General features: G+C 50.9%; 4 non-coding genes across 4 annotated transcripts; all 4 read left to right on the top strand.

The window, feature by feature from the left end:
* Positions 1–3,302: 3,302 nt before the first annotated feature.
* Positions 3,303–3,374, top strand: TRNAW-CCA (transfer RNA tryptophan (anticodon CCA)). Its single transcript has one exon. It is a non-coding gene; the product is annotated as a tRNA-Trp (tRNA).
* Positions 3,375–3,539: 165 nt separating this feature from the next.
* Positions 3,540–3,838, top strand: LOC149852751 (signal recognition particle RNA). The gene has a single exon (XR_016439482.1).
* Positions 3,839–5,020: 1,182 nt separating this feature from the next.
* On the top strand, positions 5,021–5,092 carry TRNAW-CCA (transfer RNA tryptophan (anticodon CCA)). Its single transcript has one exon. It is a non-coding gene; the product is annotated as a tRNA-Trp (tRNA).
* A 1,545-nt stretch (positions 5,093–6,637) lies between these two features.
* LOC149852749 (signal recognition particle RNA) lies at positions 6,638–6,936 on the top strand. The gene has a single exon (XR_016439483.1).
* The last annotated feature ends 16,793 nt before the right edge of the window (positions 6,937–23,729 follow it).

The following is a 23,729-nucleotide window of genomic DNA, read 5'->3' as shown; positions in this document are numbered from 1 at the left end:
ATCGCGGGGCCACATGCTCAAAAGAGCTCTTTCTTCGCTTCATATCCTTCTGCCAAAAGCCCTTAACACGGTGCATGTCGGGATCTTGCCCCCTCCCCTCTTCCAAGTGCTCATTCCACTGCATTTTCCAGCCTTTCCCTACGTTCACTGTAACTTTCGCATTAATCCAAACAGAACATCCTAACTGCGGCAAGATTTTAACGCAGAACTTACAGAAGCTTCTAGCTGAAATATAGGTTTTATCTTTCAAAGAGTTGCCAAGCTACCCTACAGCACCCAAGTATAAACACAAAGGGAAAAAAATCATTAAAGATTACATTATAGTAAATAAATCATTAAAGGTGAAGAATCTTTCTCCTTTTCTTAGGTGTATATTTGTATACTATCAGCAATTGCAATTTATTTGTGAAACAGGAGGAAAGGTAAGTCCTTTAACCATTCCTGGGAAACCAGAAGCAGTAACAGCATGCTAGAGGGGAGTGGGAGAAGGAGTAGAAGAAGACTCCTTGGGGCTCAGTGTTAAGGGTGGCTCTTATGCCACTTCAGGAACTGAATGGGGGAGCATTAGGAGCACCCTGAAACTAGCATCCAAGCAGGGATGACAGACGAGGCATGAATCCCCTGGGGTGCGACAACCCTTGGGCAGCCCCAGGCAGTGCTGAGGATTGGCAAAGCGTGCATGGCCATGCAGGGCCAGCACTGTCAAAAAGGTGGGGAGGTGAGGCAAGAAAGATCCAAAGGGTAAAATAGAAAGAAAAAGAGTTTTAAAACGGGGGGGGGGGGGGGTGTTAAATGCTGTAATATGAGGAGCACCTACACAATCTAGGCACACCTGGAGTAACCGGGGATGCAGGAAACAGGAATTGACATGCAAATAGGCTAAGCTGATAAGACCATAAGAGACTTGTAGATGGGGCATGGGGGTGGGCATGTGCCCCCCACCCCCGAAATTGGCCCTCACCGGCCAGAAAGGGAGTGCTAAAAGAAACCTCTGGCCAGTGCCCCCCCCGTGATCATTGGGACACCCAAGGAAACTCTGCCAGCACTTCCAGTTGTCGATTGGCCACTGGGGCCCCCACCCTCATCAGTGGTCAGCTGCTGGCAGACCCCACCCTGGAGATAGGCCACTGGTGGTCCCCCAGAGCCAGGAGGCACTAATCGCCCGGGGGTAAGACAATGCCTGTGACTGAGCCGAGAATGCTTTGCTGACTGGCAGAAAAGTTGTGCTTATACGAGGTTCGGATTGGTGGCCAGGGCAGAGAGAGTGTTTTCCAACAACAGCACCCCACCTTTGTGCCCCGAGGTCCCCCTAGCATGCACCCAGGCTTTCTCTGCGTGGCTAGTTCAGTTGGTGGAGTATAAGACTCCTAATCTCAAAGTTGTGGGTTCAAGCCCTATGATGGGTGGGTGCGTTTTACCTCCCAAATGGGACCAGAGGAAGGCTTAACTGAAAACCTGTGGGTCAGACTGTAAGGAGGGTGGGGGGAGAGGGATCTGGTGGTAGGGGTGACTACAGGCCACCACATCAGGAGGAAGAGCTGGATCTGGAAGTCTCCAGGCGGCTGGGGGAGGCTGTGCCTGCAAAGGATGTTGTGGTCATGGGGGATATGAATTACCCTGACATCACCGGGAGGAGCAGTCGGCCAGGTCTACCCACTCATGAAGGCTCTTGACGTGTGTCCAGGACCTACTCCTAGTGCAGGATGTACTTGTCCCCACTAGGGAACTGCCATACTGGATCTGGTGTTAGCCTCTGGGGACGACCTAGTGAGGGAGGTGCTAGTACAAGGGAGGCTAGGGGACAGTGATCATGAAATGATCCAGTTTGCTCTTCAGAGGAAGGTGGGGAGGGTAACTAGCACGGCGCAAATGCTTGACTTTAGGAAAGCCAACTTCGATGGGGGTAGCTAGTACAGGGGTCCAGGAAAGGCGGTCCTTCCTCAAGGAGGCTTTCCTTGGGGCGCAGCAGGACGCAATTCCTCTGCGAAGGAAGGTGGGAACAGGGTCCAAGAAAACTTCCTGGCTGAGCGTGGATATCCAGGCTGGCCTGAGGGCAAAGAAAAAAGCATACTGGCGGTGGAAGCAGGGGGCAGGGACAGAGGAGGAGTACACCTCCCTGACCCAAGCTTTTCGGGAATTGGTGAGAAAGGCAAAAGCAGCACTGGATCTTAGATTAGCTTCTGGGATTAAAGATAACAAAAAGTCCTTCTTCAAGTATATAGGTAGTAAGAAGAAGTCTCGGGGTAACACTGGACCCCTACGGGGCAGGCAGGGCAGATTGTGCCAGATGCACAAGAGAAGGCAGAACTCTGCAACAAGCTCTTTCCCTCCGTGTTCCTGTCTGCTGACAACGGGGTGCTCTCGGGTGACAGCGTAGAGAGGCCCGGGAAGGATGCGAGTCCCCCGACTGTTAGTTCAGATAAGGATTACCTGGAGGGCTTGGATGTGTAAAGTTGGCAGGCCCGGATGACCTTCATCCGCGGGTGCTGAGGGGATTGGCTGGTGGCATTGCGGAGCCATTGGCACGGCTGTTTGAGGACTCTTGGTGCTCGGGCCAAGTCCCTGAGGACTGGAAAAGGGCCAATGTCCCTATTTTCAAGAAGGGGAGGAAGGAAGAACTTGGCAACTACAGGCCAGTCAGCCTCACTTCTATCCTGGGGAAGGTCTTTGAAAAAATTATCAAGGGCCACATTTGTGAGAGCCCTGCAGGGGAAGTGATGTTGAGGGGTAACCAGCATGGGTTTGTGCCAGGCTGATCCTGCCTGACTAACCTGGTCTCTTTCTATGACCAGGTAACAAAGAGCTTAGATGGGAAGGAGGAAGTCGATGTCGTCTTCTTGGACTTCCAGAAGGCTTCGACACAGCGTCCCACCCAATTCTGCTGGGCAAGCTGAGGGGCTGCGGTATTAACGAATGCACGGTCACATGGGTGGCAAACTGGCTCCAGGGGCGCACCCAGATGGGGGTGGTGGATGGGTCGATGTCGACCTGGGTGGGTGCGGGCAGTGGAGTCCCCCAGGGCTCGGTCCTTGGGCCGGTGCTGTTCAACATCTTCATTAGCGACCGGAACGAGGGTGTGGAGAGCACCCTGTCCAAGTTTGCTGATGACACCAAGCTGTGGGGTAAAGTGAATACACTGGAAGGAACGGACCGCATCCAGGCAGACCTGGATAGGATTGAGAAGCAGGTGGATCTGAATAGGATGCGGTTCAACAAGGACAAGGGCAGGATGAATATGAGTCGCCAATGCGATGAAGCAATAGGCAGAGCCAACTGCACACTGTTCTGGGTTAACAGCATGTGGCCCCATGGTGCAATGGCAGCATGTCTGACTCCAGATCAGAAGGTTATGTGTTCAAATCACACTGGGGTCAACAGCTGCTTTTTATGCCCTAGGAGATTGTCACCACTTGTGCTGGTTTCCTTGCTGTGTTGTGGATGACTTGAGGCAGCAAGCAGATGCCAAAGGAGGCCTTTTACACATGCCTAGTGAATCGGGCAGTAAAGGAGAATGGTGTTGTTGGGAGGCTGGGAGGGCAGCTGGGTGCAGTGGCTTGTGCCTGTAGTCCAAGTGTCTGGGAAGCTGAGGCTGGTGGATCCCTTGAGCCCAGGAGTTTGAGGCTGCAGGGAGCTGTGTTGAGCAGGTGTCCACACTGGGGTCTGCACCAGCATGGGGCCTCTGGGGGAGCTCGGGGGCTCCAGGTTGCCTAAGAAGGGGTGAACCGGCCCAGGCTGGAAACAGAGCAGGTCAAAGCTCCCTTGCTGACTGGTAGTGGGACAGCACCTGTGAAGGGCTCCTGCAGCCCAACCTGGGCAAGAGAGGGGGACCCAGCCTTTTGCCAGTTCCTTACTCCTGACAGGCTGCCCTGTAGTCCCCGTGGGGCAGGGCTCCTGAGAGATGAAGAGAGCGGCTGGTCTGACCGCAGCTGCAGTCCTCTGTCCAGTTCTGGGTGCTGAACTTCAAGGGGGACGTGGAGAACCTGGAGAAGGTCCAGAGGAGGCCACTCATATGGTTGAGGGCCTCTGTGGCCAGCCCTATGAGATCTCGTGGCTGCCTACAACCTTATCAGGGGCCAGCAGCAGGGACTCGGGGAAAGTCTGTTCACCAGGGTCCCCCTTGGATTCACCAGGAACAATGGCCACACGCTGAGGGACGAGAGGTTTAGGTTAGATATTAGGAGGAACTACTTCACTTTCAGGGTGGCCAGAGCCTGGAATAGGCTCCCCAGAGAGGTGGTGCTCTCCCCTTCCCTGGAGATCTTCAAGAGCAGACTGGACAGGCACCTGGCTGGGGTCGTATGACCCCTCCCACTCCCAGTGCTCCTTCCTGCCCATGGCGGGGGGTCGGACTAGATGATCTGTCTCGGTCCCTCCCGACTCACTGATTCTGTGATTCTATAAACATTTTATCACTTGTTCTGTGCCACAAACCTCCGCAGTAAACTAGGTTTCATCTTCCAGCTCCATTCTCAGTATGAACAGCTGGGCACCCATACTAGACGTACTGACCCATTATTATGAACTAAGCAAGGCATCTTGACCAGCAGGGAGTGAGCCTCTGATGATGTGTTGGACAAGTGGGGAGGCTGTGTAAAGGCCAGGAGAGGGGAGGGGAGAATATATTTCTCTCAGGTACGCTCCTGCTTGAGTACGTGCTGCCATTTTTAATGAACATTTCCAGTGGTTCAAGTCGGAGATGGCAGGGTACAACTAAGACTGTGAAGCCAGTGGGTGTTTCCTGTGTGTTTGTACTAGGTTGCCGGAAGGTAGTTTGTCAGCTCGTTGAAAACTACAACTGATATTTTAGCTAGATGCTTAAGTAAATGCTGTGTTAACACCATGCTGAGGTTCAGTTGTTGTTTTTGGATTTCTATGCAAGTCACAGGAAGTGTAGGAAAAGTCTGGGGAACGCAGTGGGCTGGGCGCTTGGAATAGGGCGGGGGGAAGAATCCCTCTGTGCACCGAGGAAGGCCTTCTTCCAGGCAGTTCTCAAGAGGCAGGTGAAGCCAGCAAAGCGCATGGCCCCATGGTGCAATGGCAGCATGTCTGACTCCAGATCAGATGGTTGTGTGTTCAAATCACACTGGGGTCAGTGGCTACCTTTTATGCCCTAGCAGATTGTCACCACTTGTGCTGGTTTCCTTGCTGTGTTGTGGATGACTTGAGGCAGCAAGCAGATGCCAAAGGAGGCCTTTTTCCAAAAACAGCTTCAGGCCAGCTGTTCTAAAGGGAAGCAGGTCCCAGCCCTTCCTGGCTGCTGTACAGGCCAGGAGCGAGAGTGCCTTGCAACATTCACCTCATCTAGGACTACACCCAGCAAGGGCTTGGAAAAGCTCCACAGGTGTATGGCAGGTGGGCAAAAGGCTGGGTGGGAGATATGGCGGGACAGGACGGGGTGCTACTGTGCTGAGCTGCCCTATGAAAGCCACACCTGGGGTTTCTGCCCTGGAGTGTCTATGTCAAGCTGATCCCCCTTCCTGGTGCACACCTGCAAGCCTGGGGTTACTGCTGCCACCACCCAGGCTCCGGTCTCTGTTACAGCTCTGTGCAGCTCGGGGCACGCAGACCTCGGCGGTGTTTTGCCCACTAGTAGTACTTCTGGGGGCCCCTTATAGCCTGGAGCCACTCAGGTAGGGCAGGATCTGTTCATTATCAGCCAAGCTCTGCTAAGAGTGGAAAGGCCTGTCCCTCCCCTCCAAAATGTTTCAGTTCTCCATTTGCTGCTGCAGACACATGAGGCCAAACACTGCAAGCCTCACTCCTTTCTGGCCCAAATTCCTCAGCACTTTCACCACTTTAGCCAGGTGCGGACAGCAGGCTTTGTCCCAGCGTCTGCACTGGATCCAGCTGCGGTCACTCTGCTTGTGAATTCTGAGCTCTCCCTCTGTGCTGCTTGATTGTAGGACTCAGAAGAGCCCAAAAACATGCCGGTGACCCTGTAGCCATGACCCTAGACCCCTCCTTGGAGAACTTTCCTTGCTACAGCCACTTCTGCCACCTTGAGGGTGCCCTGGAGGGGGGCTTTGTTCCCATGACCAGCAAGAATCCCTGCATCTCTGTGGCCTTTCCCCCCTGCTGACTGCAGCCCAGCATCCTGTGTGTGCCCTGGGGCCTGGTCCCATTCAGGGAAGCTCAAGGGGGAGCTCTGTGTTGTACCTGGCTCCAGAATGCAGGGGTCAAAAGAGTGATTGGCTTCCAGGATTAAGCCTACAGGTCCCCTTGTCTTACTTTCCCAAGTTACGAGAATCTGAAAGAAGGGCTCACAAAAGAAGTCTTCCTTACTTCATTTTTCACAGCTTTGGATGAGAGAAGGAACCACTGGACTGTTGGGGCTTTTTTGTTTTGTAGGAAGTGGACCCTGGCCAGTGTTTTCCTTAAGGTTGTATATTGTGCACCTTTCCCTCTGCAATCAGCCTTCTTTGATTGCACTGTTGTTTCTAAGTGGGTAAACTTGTTTATGGTGAAAAAGGTATTTCCCATGTTTCTCTGATGATGCTGGAGCTAGAGCTAGATTGAGGAAGTTAACGTTTAATCCAAAACCTGGGCCTGGAACCTCTTACTACTGATGAAAAGTTTACACATGCCTACTTAATAGGGCAGTAAAGGAGAATGGTGTTGTTGGGAGGCTGGGAGGGCAGCTGGGTGCAGTGGCTTGTGCCTGTAGTCCAAGTGTCTGGGAAGCTGAGGCTGGTGGATCCCTTGAGCCCAGGAGTTTGAGGTTGCAGGGAGCTGTGTTGAGCAGGTGTCCACACTGGGGTCTGCACCAGCATCGGGCCTCTGGGGGAGCTCGGGGGCTCCAGGTTGCCTAAGGAGGGGTGAACCGGCCCAGGCTGGAAACAGAGCAGGTCAAAGCTCCCTTGCTGACTGGTAGTGGGACAGCACCTGTGAAGGGCTCCTGCAGCCCAACCTGGGCAAGAGAGGGGGACCCAGCCTTTTGCCAGGTCCTTACTCCTGACAAGCTGCCCCCCCAGCCCCGTGCAGAAGGCTGAGACCTCTGCCACAGTAAGACCAGGTGATCCCAGAGGAGCAAGAGGCTCAGTCCAAGGAGAAGGAGTCAACACCTTAACTGAATGATTTGCAGAAGCGCCGTTGCTCAAATTCTCCCTCCCAGGATGGATGGCTCAGGCTTGTCTCATCTATACTGTAGGTGGCCCTGTCATTGGCAGGTTACAAGGGGCCACAGGTAAGTCTGGGGTGGTTTTTGTCATCCTTGTGTGACTCATGTCAACGCCCCCCAGCAGCAGTGGGTAAGGGGCACTGAGGAGCAGGTTACAGTTGGTCCTGTCTAGAATTTAATGACTGGGGAGGCTGAGGCTGCTGACTCACTTAATTGCAGGAGTTTTGGGGTGCAGCACAGAGGGAGCTAAGGATGAGTTTGGGATCTTCTCAAGAAACATCTGTGACTCAGGGGCCACGTGAAAAACTTGGCTGCAGACAGCCCTGACTTGCAGGAAGAAGAATCCTCTACTGCCAGGTCCACGGAGATCTGACCTCCACCTTGAAACTGAAAACGAAGAGTGCGTGTTGCCTGAGACTTTGGCTTAGTCCCTTATATAGAGTTCTGGGCAGCCCTGTCCCAAAAGCAGAAATAAGCTGCCTAGAATAAAGCCACCATTAAGCTGCTGGCTTGAGTCGCTCTTCATTTACATGCGGAGACCAAGTCTCTGCCCCTCCCTGCCTCTACACTCAGGAGCCCTAAAATGCTGCCAGCCAGAAGGATAGCCTTGTGGTGCCATGGGAGATGACTCGCTGCACACAGCAGCTCAGTCTGCAGCAGGAGATATGCGAGGAACGGTGTCACACACACCATGAGCAGCTTGCGGTATTATCAGGGTTATGCGGTGTCCTCTCACTCACTGAAATAATTGCTGCCTCGATGCTCCTCACGAGATCCCAAGTGGTTGTGATTTGAGTTGCTGCCAGATGATGCCTCTTGGACTTTCCTCTTTTGTGGGCCCTAGAGGACCCTGGCAAGGGTCATCTGCATCCCTTGTCTTCAATGTTCCCAGGGACAGCAATGCTCTGGCTGTGCTTTTGTATCCTAGTCCCTTATTTCCTGCTGCTCCCACATGATCTCACAGACCTCATGCACAAGGGGCAGCCACCCTTTGAAAAGTCCAAGATCCATGAAGAGGAGTGGGCTGGCAGGTCCACGTCAGTCACTCACTTTGCACCCTGTTTCCTTGGCTGGCTTCCTGCAGAGCCAGAGTCCTTGCTTGGTGCAGCTGGAGCTGACAATACCCTTGTCAGTCAGAAGCGCAGAATCCTGCTCTCAGTATTGGGAACCTGCCACAGAAACAAACTCAATCAGCAGAAGTAGTGGGACAGCAGGGACTTGTTGGGAGATTTCTGCCCTTTTAACCTCTCTACCCCATCGAAGGATGGTACAAGGGGGACCACAAGGGGGTCTCAGTATAAGTGCACTGTGCGTGATGCCCCAGAAAGGCTGTACATGACCATGTCAGGGTCCTGTTAGGTACACACCAATAGGCCCTCTGACGCAGGCACTCTCACTGGTGCCTGCCCAGCACCTGAGCAAGGCTGCACAATGCACACCGCAAGTACACTGCCTTTGCCACTGCAGACAAGCTTGGGGTGACTGGGTTAGGACCCCAGGAGAACCTGCAACAGAACCAGCAATCCCATCCCAGCCTCTGGGCTGCAAGGGAGGCTGTTTCTTCCAGCCCTCTGAGCTGCCGCACTGACAGAGCCCACAAGACTAAAAGGGCCTCACCAGTGACTGAACAGGGTGCCGTCAGCCCATTGCCATGGCTGGCTCAGTTTCCTCTGGAGTCCAATCCAGTAGTCTCAGGGGACTTTATAGTGCATCAGAAATGCATGTGTTAGAAGCATGAACAGAAAGAGACAGACATTACAAACCTTGGCCTCTGGCCTCCTACAGTCTGGGTTGATTCTCTGAGTGGCTGCTCCACAGACGGTCCAGCCGGGGACCTCCTTGCACTGAAAAGTGTCACCGCCCTTCGCAGTTCTGGTCCTCACTCCCCCAGGAGGGCAGTACAGACCTGCTCCCTCGACGCCTGGGTCATGCTACAACCAGCACGTTCCTCTTGGCACAGCTGACTTGGGATTCATAGATTCATCAACTGTAAGGCCAGAAGGCAGCTCAGAAGATCATTGGGTCCAGCTCCCTAAACTAAGCAGGAAAGACAACTGGGGGTCACGTAACCCCCAACAAGTTGCCCATCTAGTCTCCTCTTGAAGATTTCCCGGGTCGGTGATTGCATCACCACTGGAAGAAGCTTATTCCACAGTCTGGACACCCTGACTGTTAAGAAGTTTTCCCTAAGGTTGAGCCTGAATTGATCCTCCAGGAGTTTGTGGCCATTACTTCCGGCTTTCCCTTCAGGTGCCCTGGTGAACAGCTGCTCACCAAGCCCTCGATGTACTCCTCTAGTGTAGCGGTAAGCTGCTACCAGGTCCCCTCTCAGCCTTCTTTCCCTCAGGCTGAAGAGTCCCAAGATCCCTCAGCCTTTCCTCATATGGCCTGTAAGACTCTGACCATACTGGTGGCTCTTCTTTGGACCCTCTCAAGCTCGTCCACGTCCTTGTTAAAGTGCAGTGCCCAGAACTGGATCCAGTACTCCAGCTGCGGGCTCACCAGTGCTGAGACGAGCAGAAGAATCACCCCCTTGGCTTTGCTGGAGATGCATCGATTGATGCATGCCAGAGTATGGTTTGCACTGATGGCTACAGCATCACACTACCGGCTCATATTCATATTGTGGTTTATTATTACCCTCAGGTCCCTTTCATTCATAGTGCTAGTTAGTTTGGTGCCGCCAAGCCTGTAGGTGTGTTGGGAGTTGCTCGTCCCGAGGTGGAGCACTTTACATTTCTCAGTGTTGAACTTCATCAGATTCTGATCCATCCAACTTGCCAGCCTGTCTAGGTCCACCTGTAACTGTAGCCTATCTTCAAGCGTGACTATGCTCCCCCATAACTTGGTGTCGTCCGTGAACTTGGCCAGTGAGCTCTTCACCCCCACATCCAAATCGTTAATAAAGATGTTGAAAATTACAGGACTGAGCACTGACCCCTGTGGGACACCGCTGCCCACTTCTCACCAGGATGACACAGATCCATTCACTACGACTCTCTGGGTCCTATCCTGCAGCCAGTTTCTCACCCACCTGACTGTCTTGGAGATAAGCCCACAACCCTCTAATTTTCTTGCGAGGACATCATGGGATACTAGATCAAAGGCCTTTTGGAAGTCAAGGTATACAGTGTCAACCTGCTCTCTTGTGTCCAGGTGGTGAGCTCCTGGTCATAGAAGGAGATGAGGTTGGTAAGGCAGGACCTGCCCGTGATGAAGCCACGCTGGCTGTCATTCACAATCTTACCTTCTGCAAGCCTATTGCAGATAGACTTCTTGACGAAGCTTTCTAGGTTTTTCCCTAGGATGGAAGTTAGGCTGATTGGCTTATAGTTACCCGGGTCCTCTCTCCTGCCCTTCTTGTGGCTGGGCACAACATTGGCTCTCTTCCAGTCCTCAGGGACTTCTCCAGAGCACCACGAGTTATGGAAGAGTTTTGCCAAGGGTTCCACAATGACTTCAACCAGCTCCTTCAGCACTCTCGGATGAAGGGCCCTAAACCTGTTCAGCCTTCACAAGAGAAGGCTGAGGGGGGACCTGGTGACTGTCTATAAACTCACTAGGGGGGAACAGAAGGGTTTGGGGGAGACACTGTTTCCCCGAGCGCCCCTGGCATGACAAGGAACAATGGACATTATTAGAGCGTAGATTTAGATTAGACATCCGCAAGAACTACTTCACAGTTAGGGCAGCTAGGAGCTGGAACCAACTTCCTAGGGAAGTGGTGCTGGCTCCTACCCTGGGGATCTTTAAGATGAGACTTGATGACTACCTGGCTGGACTCATTTGAGCCCAGTCTTTTCTCCCGCCCAGGCGGGGGGTCGGGCTTGAAGATCTACAAGGTCCCTTCCGACCCGATGTCTATGATTCTATGAAGATCATCCAGTCCCACTGACTTCTATACATCTTTATTAATAGAAAGAGGCCATAGAATTGGTGTATGACCAGCTTTATTAACTGGTCATACACCAATTCTATGGCAATAGTAGGAAGGCAAGCATCCTGTACTCTACCTGGCATGCTTTTCCCCTTGGTTTGGTGAAAGACCAAGGTGAAGTAGTGATTCGGGAGTTCATCTTTCTCTTGGGTGCCGGTAACCAGCTCTCCTGAGTTGTTGAGCAATGATCCCACACTCCCGTTTGTTTTCTTCCTGTTCCCTATCTACCTAAAGAAGGACTTATCGTTGTCCTTGATTCCCGTTGGTACTCTAAGTTTGGTTGCTGCTTTAGCCTTTCCGATCTGTTCCCTGCAAATGCAGGCCATCATGGAATAATCCTCCTAGGGGCTCGCCCCAAGCCTTCATTGTTTATATGCCTCTTTCTTCTTTCTTAAGAGGACCGTGATTTCCCTCTTTAGCCAAAAGGGCTTCCCAGCCCTTCTGTTACCTTATCGCCACATGGGAATGGACTTCCTTTGTGCTTCAAGGATCAACCACTCTTCAGGCACACCTTTCACCTTTGGTCCCTGGTCCTGCAGTACTTGCCCTACTAGTGACCTAAGCGTGTTGAAATTTGCATTTTTAAGCCCAAGACTTCAGTCCTGCTATCCGATTTGTCTGTCTTACGATTTGTCTGGGATGTTGGATCTAAAGGGGTCTTGCAACCAATAAATGTTTTCCAGGGATTGTCTTTGCAGAGAAGAGGGTCAGTTTCCTCAGGCTGTTTCAATTTTTTATTGAGGAACTGTTTGCTTCGCTGTGGGTCAGCTCGGTGCTAGCCCATGTCCAGCATTTGAGCAGCCGTGGAGCCTCACAGATGTGGTAGTTCTGCTGCCTCCTGTGCACAGTCCCTCCCATGGACTAGGCTCCCTGCCCAGACTATGTCTTCTATGATGCACAAGTGTTTCCCGATTGACTGAGGTACCGCTGAGCATCATGGGAGACACAGTCCAACCAAAGGAACCCACAGGGGAGAAGAGAGCAAAGAGGCACCTGCACCCCTGCCTGCACAAGGCACCAGGGCGGCTGCTCAGTGCTGAAGTGAAGCGTTCTGACATGGCAGGACACAGCAGAGCCGTTTGCACTAGGAACATCCAAATGTGTGTGTGTATATATATATAAATTTTGAATGAACAGCAATTGCTGCATTTCCAGGTGCATTTTCGAGCTATCGTGGGGAGAGCTGGCCGTCCTGGTATTTCAACTTCCTGCCTCCAGAATGCAGTGGCCGAACACTGGGATCTCCATCACATAGAAAACGTGGCTTCCTCTCAGCGCAATCATCCCTTGCAAGGCCTGGCCTCAGGCTTCAGCTGCATTCCCACCCCTTCACATTCCTGCACCGTCTGCAGCTCGCAGATTTCATTATATTTGTTACTCTTTTAAAGCCCCAGCTCCTGGAGTCAGGCAGTTACGAAGGAGTTGGAGCTCTCAAAAGCATATGAAAAACACAGCTATTAAAAAAACCCAATGATTTCAAGCAAGCCCTAAATTCTGTGGAGCCAGATTCTTTGTGTCTGAGGTTGACAACACTGCTCCCATCATGTAGAAAGGATGGGAAGCAGGTGGATTCCCCCAGCCAGGAGAGCCCTGGAGCAGAGAGGAGCCATAAAACAGCCCTGCCCTGCTTCTGCCGTCACCCACAGAGAAGGGTGCCATGGGGCATACCTGGAACAGCTCCTGCTCCACCCAGTAGGGCATGATCCACCCAGTAGGACATGACAGCACACACAGGAGCAGCAAGAGTAGCTGGAGGCTGTTCAAGCCTCTTTGTGGGGGATACAGAAAGAACGGGAAGAAATTTGCCCTTCAGCAACCAGGAAAACAGCTCTGTGGTGATGCTGCAGTACAGACCTGCTCTCCCTGTATTCACACTCTACACTTTGGGGTCCTGGATTCATGCCTGGGAAGCCTCCCCTTGTTGACCTACTGGGGCCAGTGCCCCCCTGCCGCTCCCAAAGGAGGACAGCCCTCAATCTAGACCTGGATGAATCTGCACATCTGCTGCTCAGAGGCTGCTGTGCCTGTGTCATGTCCCTGGGAGCAGGGCACAGAGCTGCTCTCCAAATGTCACCACATACAGCCCCAAGAGGATCAAAGAGCTGGCCAAACTAATGGGCCGGCAGGGGGTGGTGCAACCCCCGTGCACCTGCAGAAGCAGCATCCTGCCCAAAACGGGGCACAAGCTCTAGGAAGAGTGGGCGGACATTGTGCCCCTCACTTGGTAGTGAGCTGATGCTTCTGACCAGCCACAGGGTCTCCCGGCTGCCACTGTGCGTGCAAATGCCCTCGCGGCTGCAGGAGTTCTTTGCCCCCCACATGCTGCAGACTTTGTGGTCAGGATAAAATTCACTCTGCAGGCTGGATGCAGCATGCAGGACACAGGCTATTAACCTCTGCCCTAAATCATCCAGGTGCTGCATGCACCGTGCAACCACAGCCCTGGCTCCTCCTTCCTTCCTGGGCACAGGATGAAGCTTACTGCGGTAGTGGAAGGGAGGAGATGGCACAGTCACCCAGGGGCCAAGGACCTCAGTGCTGCACCCCAGCTCTAGCTCGTGTGGCCAGAGTTCCCCAAGTCTCAAAAAGGGACAATGTGAGCTATGTCTGACCTGACTGCTGAAGCAGAGGTGAGCTATGGGAGGGAAAGACAGTGAGAAAAGGGCCTGTGTGACAAATATAGCCTTGAATTGTGGCAGGGAGGTGGCATCAGTGCGGCTCTTCATTCACCTGAGTGTGCTATGAGGGAAATTGCCCAACAGGTTGAGGACCACGCTCAGAATTAGCAAGTAAGAGATTCATGGCTGGAGCGTGGACAGGCAGCCTGGAAGAGAAAGAACCAGGAATTGTCCGTGTTGTCTGCACCAGAGGGACGGAGGTCATAAATACACTGGTGGAAGGAACAGCTGGACCTGGGAGGCAAAGGCAGGGGCACTTGTGAGAGGGAAACATGCAGGGACTTTTAAGAGAAACAAATTAGAAAAATTAAAAACATTTAAAAGGGAAAAGCAATCATGCCAGTTTTCAACAGGAGAAATTGTTGGTTCCTGATTTTCAATGATTCTGTCCCTGTTCCCCTGGGATTAATTAGTTAAAGAGCCATTCCCGAGGGAAACCTGGAGAGAAAATCCAGAAGCCAAGTATTTTACTGGCCTCATCTCCAGCTGACTTTAGCCTTGAACATGAACCAGCCACTAGAGGGAGAGGGAGACTTGTGCTGTGCTCCTAACAGCTGGGCAGTGGAGAGCAGAACATGGCAGGATGGGGCTGCACCTGGAGAAGTCATGGTGCTTCTCTCTCTGTCTTGCAGAGGGACGGTCATGTGAGCCCCTTCTTTTCCTTTCTGAGAGTTTTGCACAGGCTCAGCCTTGACACAGATTCATTCTCCCACCTTTCCTGCATTGCAGAAGGCATCAACCCCCCCAGTCCAGCCGTGGTGACTTGACGCACCCTGAGGACGCCCCTGATCCTGGCAGTGCAAGCAGAAGCCTTGGAAGGACAACTTTAAGAGTCACTCACTTGATTGCAGCTCAGGCCTGAGTCTGCTTTGCCCCCGCAGGGCCGTGCTCCACAGGGAGGGTTTCTCCCCAGGCCAATGAGAGCTCCACGAGAGGAGCCCGGCAGAGCGGTGCACAGCCCCGGTGGGGATCTTGCGGCCCTGCCCCCAGAGCCCGCGGTGGGGCCGAGCTCTGCTGCGGAGACACACACGCTCTGCCAACTTGGCTCGGAAGGTCCCTGCCAGGGTCAGGACGCAGCGGTGCCAGGGATCCCGGGGCTGAGCTCCCGCTCCCACTCCCGCTGGGGTGCGAGGGTGTGGCGGCATCTCTCTGCCCTGGTCCCACCGTGTCCGTGCCAGGCCCGGGCTCACGGATCGGCCTCGGCTGTGGAACGGCCCAGCAGCCCAAGGGGATCAGGCCCCCTGCCCTGCGCCTGGGCACACTCCTGCCCCTAGAGGATGCTGCTTGCTCCCACTGCGTCCCTCCATCCTGTCCCCAGGCATCCCACCAGCCCCTTCTGGAGGGAGGGTTTCCCTGTGCCCCTTTGCACTGCAGGATCCTTAGGCACTTCACCCGGGCACTTTGCGGGGCTGCTTGATCCAGCCCCGGGAGCCGAAATGTGCCAGGAGGAGAGGACTCCGGCACCGCCATCCTTATGGCACAGCCTAACCCTAACCCTAACCCCAGCCCACCCTGTGCTCAGCACCAGGGCGGGTGCACAAGCCGGGGGTCCCGGCACTGGGGAGAGCCACACAAAGCCCTCCCTGCCGCAGAGGTGGAGGCTGAGGACACACAGGGCCCCCCAGCTCCCCACCCTCCTCCATTTCTTGGTGCTTGAACTATGAAATGAGGCTGAAGTTGGTTCCTTATTCCTTATTCCTGGTTCCTTTTTCAAAGCTAATCTAGACCAAATAAAAACTTATTCATGAATTACACTTTCTAAAGAGACAGAATTTCATTAGCTATGCATATGTACTAATTAATATGTAAAATAATATCTCACGTCAAGTACAGAGCACTAAAAGAAGGTCAGATTAGGATGGGATTATGGGGCAAAATACTTCTTGGGCCACCCCAAATTTCATGGCAATGCCACTGGGGCACTGTCCCAAAGAACCAGGACCACAGTCCCGCCCAGCCCAAAGCATGGTTTGGCCATGCCAGGCTGCCAACTAACAGCCCCCATGCCCACTGTACAAAGTATAATGGCTTGAAAAAGGAACTCGTTTTCAGGCTGGGATTATGGCTAGAAATTCTGCTTGGACCACCCATCAGAATAGCTCTGTGCCACCAGGAGACGGTCCTGGACATCTGTGACCAGAGACTTGCTTGGCCCAAAGCACGGTTCGGCAGTGCCAGGCTGCCAGCAGACAGCACCCAAACCACTGTGCTAAGTATATGGAACCGAATAAGGAACAGGATTATGGGCTGGGATTATACCCAGAAATCCTTCTGCCACCCCAGACCACACCTCAGTGCAACCAGGGGATGCTTCTGGGCATCTCTGAATAGAGACCTGCCTGGCCCAAAGTGCGGTTTAGCCATACCAGGCTGCCAAAACACAGCACCCCAGCCACTGTGCTAAATTAATGGACCTGAATAAGGAATTGGATTTTGGGCTTGGATTATAGCTAGAAATCCTTCTTGAGCCACTGGGAGAGACTTTTGGGCATCTCTGACCAGAGATTTGCCCGGTCAAAAACACGGTTTGGCATGCCCGCACTGTTCAACATCTTTATCAGTGATTTGGATGAGGGGGTAAAAAGCACCCTGTTCAAATTTGCTGATGACTCTAAGATGTGGGGGGACGTGGGCACACTGGAAAGATGCAACAGGCTACAATCAGACCTAGACAGGTTACAAGGGTGGGTGGACGAGAATAGGATGGGATTCAACACAGACTAGTGCAAGGTGATGCACCTTGGGAGGAACAACCGGCACCATACCTACAGGTTGGGGAACTCCCCTCTTGTCAGCACAGAGGCAGAAAGGGATCTTGGGGTCATCATTGACTCCAAGATGAACATGGGCGGCAGTGTGGAGAGGCAGTCAGGAAGGCCAACCACACCTTGGCATGCATCCACAGATGCATCTCGAGCAGGTCCAAGGAGGTGATCCTCCCCCTATATGCGGCACTGGTCAGGCCGCAGCTGGAGTACTGCGTCCAGTTCTGGGTGCTGCACTTCAGGAGGGATGTGGACAGCATGGAGAGGGTCCAGAGGAGGGCCACTCGTATGATCAGGGCACAACAGGGCAGGCCCTATGAGGACAGGCTATGGGACCTGAACCTGTTCAGCCTCCAAAAGAGAAGGCTGAGGGGGGATCTTGTGGCCTGTTATAAACTAGTCAGGGGAGATCAGCAGGCATTGGGGAAGTCACTGTTTCCCCGAGCACCACCAGGAGCGACCAGGAATAATGGTCACAAGCTGGCAGAGGGGAGGTTTAGGTTAGATATCAGGAGGCGCGACTTCACAGTCAGGGCGGCTAGGGCCTGGAACCGACTTCCAAGAGAAGTGGTGCAGGCTCCTACCCTTGGGGTTTTTAAGAGGAGGTTAGATGAACACCTTACTGGGGTCGTTTGACCCCAATACTCTTTCCTGCCATGGCGGGGGGTCGGACTAGATGATTTGCTCAGGTCCCTTCCGACCCTAGAAACTATGAAACTATTGTTAGAAATAGAATATTGTTAGAAATGCGCAGCTTGCATCTTGCACCTGATAAGAAAGAAATACTGCCAAGGACTTTTTCTTTCCCAGCCTTGCCACAGCCTTTCTCATGCTAATTGCAGTTTCTCCCCCTCACCTGCCTTAAGTCTTTCTCATGCGGATTGCAGGAGCCAAAATTCAATTATCTGTGTCCTTGAAGGGCGGGGGGGAAGTAAACTTTTGGTGACCTGTTGTAGTTTCTGAGCAGGCTTAATTAGCTGATGCATATTTACTTCTCCACCCTGCATACTTAAGTAGTTAATTATACTATACATGCGATGTATGTAGTGATGTAACTTATATGTATGCTTGTATGAAACGGAAGTAAGCTGTAAGAGTTCCTGTTTCTGCACACGTGCCCAGGAGGGAGGAGATAAATTTCGCTTGCGAATACCAATGCGGGGTCAGAGTAATCTGAGTACCTGACTCTGCTCTGACCTTTGTTTGCAAACAAATGCCACCTTTGTGCCGTTTAATGTATGTGTGTCTGTGATTTTTTGCGGGCCTCCGGAGAAACGAACCACTTTATGCATCACTATGAAACTATGACAGGCTGCCAAATGACAGCTCCCCACAGGCACTGTGCTAAATATCTGGACAAATCTTGCCTGGCCTACGATGCAGTTTGGCCATGCCTGGCTGTGATCTGACAGCCCCCCAACCTCTTTTCTAAGTATAATGGCTTGAATTAGGAACTGCTTTTTGGGCTCGGATTAGAGATGGAAGTCCTCTTTGGGCCACCCCACTCTATGTATGACTCTGTGGCACTGAGTGACTCCCCCAGGCATCCCCCACCAGAGTATTGTCTGGCCCAAAGTGCGGTTTGGCTCTGCCATGCGGTCAACTCAGAGCATGCCCCCTTCCTCCCACCCCAGCAACTGTACTAAGGACAATGGCTTGAATAGGAAACTCTGTTTGGGCTGGGATTAGAAGTGGAAATCCTTCTTGGTCACCCCACACTATGACTCTGTGGCACTGGTGGACTCCTCTGAGCAGCCCTAACCAGAGTCTCGCCTGGCCCAGAGCACGGCTTTTTCATGCCATGCTGCTAACTGCAGCTCCTATATCCATTAACATAATAAAAAGCCACAGAAGCATGGCACGGGGTGGCCCGAGGTTTTCTGGATATAACCCTAGCCCAAAATCCAGTTCCTTTTTGGGTCCATGTACTTAGCAGGGTAGCTCAGGTGTTGGGCCCATAGAAGCAGCCGGCCCAGTGCTGCAGGACGTGGGGGCAGGCGGTGAAGCATCCTGTGTTGCCCTGTCTGTGTGCCCATGGCCCCCACAGGCCCCACCACTGGCACCAGGGCATGAGCTCCCCGTGCCAGAGACCTGGCGCTGGCACATCCAGGGCTGCACTGCCAGGTCGGCACCCACCTGCGGGAGCTCTGCCAAGGCCACAGCCAGGAGCAGACGGTAGAGCTGGTGGTGCTGGACTAGGTCCTGGCTTTCTTGCCCCAGGAGATGCAGAGCAGGGAGTGGGGACATGGCGTGGAGACCTGCACGGGGTGGTGACCCTGTCAGACGGACCTCGGCTGGGACAGGTGCAGGTGGGGAAGCTTCATGTCCGAAAATGTCATTCTCTTCTCTACCTGCAGGTGCAGAGACCATGAGCAGAGCTCATCAGTCGCCTCCTGAAGAAGGGCCTGCAAACCTGGAGCTGCTGAGGACTTCCCCAGGGAGGCTGAGGGAGAGGGCGCCCCTGAGCTGGACCAGCTGCAGAAGGGGTAGAGCATGCCAGCAAAGCAGGGGGAGAGCGTGGAGGTAAGTAGAGCACCAGATCCAGCAGGGCTGGGAATGCCACACCCAGGAGAAGTCAGGGTCACTGTCAAGAGTTTGGGGAACAGAGAGTTTGGGGAGCTACCCCACCCAGCCACAATTCTCCAGAGCTTGCTCCCCAGTGGTGATAGTCAGGGGTGCTGGCAGGGGAATCTCTGGCCACAGTTGTGGAGCCAGGGGCCATGGCTATAAAGGTGTTGCCCAAAAGGATGGAGCACAGGATGAGGAACTATTTGATCTGAAATTCCTACAGCATTTGTAACATCAGAGGAGAGGGGAGTTGTAGGAAATTCTTCAGCTCGGAGAGTAGAGCGGCTTGCACCTGGGTCTACCAAACATTTTGTAGAGATGTCATTTATCACACAGGAAATGAAGGGGTCTTCTTGATTAAGTGAGAGAAGTGTGGCTGTGATGACGTTACTGTTCCTCAGGCTGGCCTAACAGGAGGCTGATTCAGGACAGAGAATTGAGTGCTCGAGTGCACAAGGAAAATAACAGAAGTCTGCCAGACAGGCAACAAGAATACTCCAAGGCTAAGATAAGCTGAAGACACAAGAACAACCGCAAAAAAGAACAACCACAAAAACAGAAGCTGGGTATGGAAAAGAGCCCCAGAGCATTGAAACAAAGGATGCCAATCCCTGTAAAAGAACACTTTGAAAATGCCAAGTTGGGTGAGTCTCTTTCTCTACTGCTGTTTCATCGGAGCACAGATGCATCTGTTCACCCTGCTCCAGCAGTTATCTTTAAATGTGCTATCTTCAAATCAACATCATCTACTCAATAATCCTAGGTTGGCCACCCTGGGCTGATATTGAGCAACTATTGCTGGTAACTATATCTAGTGTATGTGTAGATGAAATGGCTGTTTTGTGTATGGGTATGCCTGTGTGTAATGGTGTGTATGATGATTTGTGTGTGTTTGTATGAATAGTGTGCCTGAACCTCTATGTCTAACTCATGTAATCAATAAATGCAGCACTGTGCCTTATCCCCCTTTATAAAGTCTCACTCATGATTTAAACAATTAGCAATCTGTGTAACTGGCAGTGGGAGAAGGTGACGGGGACAATGCACAGGCCGCTTGAAGCCTGCCAATCCTGAGCTTCCCAAGCATATTTGGGCTTCCAGCATCCCAATGCACTTTCTTATGTAGCAAACTAAAATACCTCCAGTGGGCTTTACCTTGCTATGTAACAAAGTAATTTAAAGCCAAATACACTGGCAAAGGTGTACATCATCATGTAATTAAAGCAGAAGATGCCACCAAATGTGTAAACAACAACACCATTAAAGCAATGCAAAAGGGGAATTAAGCCACTTTAAACACCAGTTTTGTCACATGTACAAGCACCCATTTAGTCCAACTCCCTGCCTGAAGCAGGATCAGCCCTATCCAAAGCATCCCAAGCAAATCCTTGTCTAACCTATTAATAAAATTACACAGGCCACCCTGTCACACAACCACAAGGCAACCTAATCTGCCACAGGAAAAGCAAGTGGACAACAGTGGTCAATGTCCTGCTGCTGCACGTGTTGTTAAAATACATTCAAGAGATCCAAGGAAGAAAACAGCGTGGCTGTGAAGGTTGAAGGAATTGGACAGGTCATGGAGTATGACGGCTGAGTACTAGTTCTAAGAAAAACTCATAAGAGATTTTGGCAAGAGGTATTTCAGTGGAGTACAAAGAGACTTAGCATGACAAAAGCAATGATTTCAAAATAATCTATCCAAATAATCCCAAATTATAGTGACCACAAAAGAAAAAACCCAGCAGGAAGCTAAGCAATTTAAAGCCACTATTACAGCTTCTAGCGTTGCACAATACATTCAAAGTGAGAAGACCCCCCCCAGTGTTCCCATGAAGAATAAATTCAGAATACTTCTATCCTCCTTGGAATTTACATGAGTCTGTTTCCCTTGCAACCAACAGCACTAGATACGAGCACATAATTCCTGATGCCACTGTGTAGTTATGCAAATGCAAGGAAAAGATAAAGGAAGGGAATCAAGGATGATGACTCAAAAAAGTAAGTCCACTGCCTGCACCGCTGCTCTGTCTGCACACTTTGGATTGAGACAGACTGTGTGTAGATACTGTCCTCAGGCACAGACCATTTGTAGAAGATAACAGAAGCATGTAGTTTTTCAGAGGGAGGAAAGGGGCACTTCTGATGGAGGAAGTGTGAAATAATGCTACTTTGTGGCTAACAGGAACATCACATTCCCCTAAAGAATAAAATCTTGGACTAGACAACAGGCTGAATGATGAGCTAGGGAGAACAAGGCCTGTGTGGTACACCCCCATTCCACAACTTTTATATCAAAGCAATACAGGTTTGAATAGATTTTGATGGAAGTACAATCAAAAGTTTCCATTTCCCCCCTGTCATCAATATTCCATCATCCACATTGAAAGAAACTGCACCTGCTCCTTTGCCCCTGCAGCAGGTAAGTAACATTTTCTTAGCAAAAAGAAGTTAAAAAGAAAGGTTTGCTCTGGCTCAGGACACCATGTGTGAGCTATTTAATCATCCAAATTAAACATACATTAGTAACAGTTCCACTTTTACAGCTTTGCAGTCACCAACAAACAGCTCAACCTTAGATGTCGATGGAGCCCCTTGCCTATAGAGGTACTGAGCTTATGCAAATATCAGTTTGTACTGCAGGAATGTCCAGAAGCTCTAATTTGTGATCAGGACCCCATTGTGCTAATCACCAAACACATCAGGTAAAGAGACAGCTCCTGCTCCAAACAGCTAACAATTTAATTAGAGAATGAGACACATTTGGGCACAAATAAAGCACCAGGTAAGAGATGGTTATGAATAACATAGTAAGCCGCACACACAATACAGCAGCTGCCTTGTCTTTGACAAATGTGGATGAAGACAGGTGAGTTTTAAGGAGCAAGCTGGATAAGCAAAATGTAGCTGCTCCAAGGACTTTTCTTTAAGTGAGCTTTGATGCCATTTTTTTCTGAGGGACACAAGGAAAGTACTAGTAGAGAAAAAATGACTGATGGACAAACATCTTTTTCTTCTGTTGTTCCCCCATCTGGATAACTGAGTGGCATAACAGCTCAATCAAAGTCGGAGGACAGACTAACATCTCAAAGCAACATCTTAAGCTCATCTGCTTAGTTGTTTGTCATTCCATTTTGCAATTACCTTTTAGTATTATTCTATATAACAAGCTATGATGATAATACAGGTATTACTGGCACAGCGTCAGAATATTCCTCAGGCTGTTTTACCCTTAATCTATACACAAGTCCAGTTCACCTGAAGGAAAAAAGCAGTGCCACCAATATTCCCAGAGGCAATTTTACCTTCCAAACTCCAGAGCTATTATCGCAAGCTTGTCTGATCCTGTGACCTCCTCCTACCCTTCTGTCACATACTACCCAGCCTCAACACACAGTATCCTCAGTCTCTTTGTTCAGGATACCATGCCCCATCTGGTTCAGACGAACTTGGGCACAAGCTCTTTGGCTACCCAGTGGCAAAAATCAGAGCTGGACCTGTCATTTTTACCACTGTATCTCTACTCATGGCCGCACTGGTAGAAGCAAGGTATAAGTAGAACATGGTACTTGACTTAACCGTTTTCTATCACTGTGTTTTCTGGTTCTGCTTTGCCAAAGCATTTATTTTACTCTAGTTATTACAAATGTATATATAATATACATGATCTGAGCACACGACTAGTAAAATATCAACTTACCAGTTTCCCTTTAAAAAAGCAGGCCAAGTATACCTAAAGAAGCCTGTCCAATTTCCTCTCTAGAGTTGGAAGAACCTGACAAGATGCACAGGAAATTGCAGGGGGATGAGATTTCCTGTGAAAATTTCTGAAAAATCTCATTTTGGGAACAATGGCAGTGTTTCCAGAATGACAGATGCTTCCCAGTGCCAGCTACCAAATGACATCAACATGATTTTTGCCTATTTTGTTTCTGTCTACAAACATGGCCTCAGACACCCTGCTATAATCTCAGAAGTTGAATCCCTACCAAAGGCAGAGTTCTCAACACTTCCAGGCACCAACTTCATATAACTTTAAAAAAATAAAACAGATATTTGGGAAATTAAGAAGAATTTTTTGTCACAAATAAAGATTGGTTGAATGAATTTGAATCAGAACTCATAATTCCTAATTCAGATTATAAACCCAAAACTTTTATTCAAAGGAAATAGTTTGATTCCTGCGTATGTGTCTGCTTTGAATAGATCAGAGGTTCCCAAACATTTCCGTATTGTGTACCCACTTGCAGATTTACCAGCTGCCCACATAACCCCACCAGCATACTTTCTATCTGTCTTATATTAACCCCTTAAACACCAATTATTATAATAAAATTTATATCTGCCATTACACAATTTCTCCCATGTAACCCCTGGAGATGTCTTGTATACCCCAAGGGGTACATGTACCACAATTTGGGAACCCCTGGAATAGACTGTTGCAAAACTGAAACCTTGAAAATGAAGAGAGCTAGTTAGTTTTGGGACTACTGAAAACACTGTGTACTTAAGTCCTGCTTATAGTACGGCTGTATTAGCTACCCTAAAACAACTTCACAGATCGAGAAATTTGGTCGTCACACCAGACAACAAAGCTAACATGTTTAACGATTTCTTTGCCTCTGTCTTCCTAAGTAGAGACCAGAACAGCCACCTCCCTGCTG

Source organism: Crocodylus siamensis, chromosome 15 (assembly GCF_052110815.1).
Source record: "Crocodylus siamensis isolate JL-2025a chromosome 15, ASM5211081v1, whole genome shotgun sequence".
Classification (NCBI taxonomy): Eukaryota; Metazoa; Chordata; order Crocodylia; family Crocodylidae; genus Crocodylus; species Crocodylus siamensis.
Note: the sequence above shows the minus strand (reverse complement) of the source record. Positions and strands in the feature narration are given on the sequence as shown.